This window comes from Gekko japonicus, unplaced genomic scaffold (assembly GCF_001447785.1).
Source record: "Gekko japonicus isolate JY-2015 unplaced genomic scaffold, Gekko_japonicus_V1.1 scaffold4549, whole genome shotgun sequence".
NCBI lineage: Eukaryota > Metazoa > Chordata > Lepidosauria > Squamata > Gekkonidae > Gekko > Gekko japonicus.
The window spans coordinates 5,599-7,476 of NW_015170408.1; positions in this window are offsets into that span (position 1 = coordinate 5,599).

Genomic DNA, 1,878 nt, shown 5'->3' on the forward strand with positions numbered 1-1,878 from the left:
CCCCCCGGCCCAAAACAGTCCAGTGGCACCTTTAAGACCAAGCATTATTCAGGTACAAGCTCTCCCTCCTCTGCGAGGACAGATCTGCACATTCCCCCCCCCAAAATAGCTAGCAATCCAAACCCTCTTTTTCTACGAAATTACCCCTGGATTAAGGTATGTACTGTTGTCGAGACATAGGCACTATAATAAGAACTAGGGTTGCCAAGTCACGGCGGGGAATTGTATGTCTTCACAGAATCCGTGCCGTATGGACGGCGAGACGCGTTTCACCCACCATCGCCAGGATGTGATGCTATGGGTCACTCTGGCAACGGGGCTCCAAACAGCCCCGTTGCCAGAGCGACGCGAATCGTCATGTCCTGGCGACGGCGGTGCAACGCATCTCGCCGTTCCCGCGGCACAGATTCTGCGAAGACATGCGGATCCCCCGCTGCGATTTGGCGAGATTTGGTAAGCCTAATAAGAACATACTGAAGTATTGAACTTTCATTAGTTATATTTTTACAGTTCTGGTATTTTTTGATTAAACCTCCAGGTGGTGGCTGGAGATTTCGTGGGGTTATAACTGATCTCCGGGCAATAGAGTTCAGTTCACCTGAAGAACATGGCTGCTTTGGAAGGTGGACTCTGTGGCATTATACCCTCCCCTCACCAAACCCCACCCTCCTTAGGATCCACCCACAAAAATCTCCAGGTATTTCCCACCCCCCAGATCTGGCAACCCTACTTCCAGCCCATCTAATTACCAAGCGAAGGCCCTGGTCACACGGAGAATTTGCCGCACGAAAGGCACGAATGTCGGGTGGATTTTCGGGGCGCGATCACACCACAACATCTGGGAAGTGTAGCGCACCCATGGCCAACCCGTGGCATCCCGCCAAAGATGCGGAGTTTAAAAGTACCAAGGAAAGTGCACTAGTATCCGAAAAATGCGCGGCACAGGCAGGCATCTGATCGCACGAGTGCTAGTATCCCGTGGAATCTGGCGCCTGTCCACGTCCCGTCGCAAACCGGATGTTTCTCGTAAGCACATGCGCTCAAACACAAAACTGAAAGCAGAACTGCACATGCGCACAAACGTGAAACGCCTGCGTGATCGCGCCGCACCACTTCTTTGCCACACTGCAGCATCACCGTGTGATCGCTAGCTAACAGCCGAAGCACAGAGCCTCGGAGGACTATGTGATCAGGCTACCGCACTTTATTTTGCTCTGGGGCGAACAGCCATGCCTCCCCCCCGCGTTATCTGGCCCGTGTGACCGGGGCCTAAATTAAGCTTAACCCTTTAATTCTAATTCGTATCTACCTGGCCAAAGTCTTGTGGTTTGGGTGTCTCCACAAAGTAACCTGAATGATGATTCCCCTCTTTCTAGGGAGGAGTCAACAAAACCTAAACCGAAATGAAAAACTAGAGCAGAAAGACTCAAGGAAAGATAAAAAGAAGGAATGATAATAGAAGGAGGGCCTTAGAAATGATAGGACAGCGATGGGTCCCATATCTAACTGGCCTCTCCCTCTCTCTCCCCTTCTGCTTCCCTCTTCTTTCAGATCAGGTGGATTATACATCACTCCCCCCTGAGTTTTATGCCATCTTTTAATTATGTTGCTGGTTTACAGTACTATGTATTCTATTACATATTGTTTTATTGTATTTATGTACTGGAAATGTTAATATTGAATTGTTAAATGTTTTTATCAATGATACTACCCACTCTGAGCCTGGACACAGGGGAGAGCGGGACACAAATCCAATAAATCAAATCAAATCAAATCTTTCTTCTTGATGACAGGTGGCCTTTTAGACAGAAGGGGAAATTCTCCCCAGTTTTACCCAGTCATTTTCTCTGGGGAGAATGTGACCAGGTCTTCCCATCT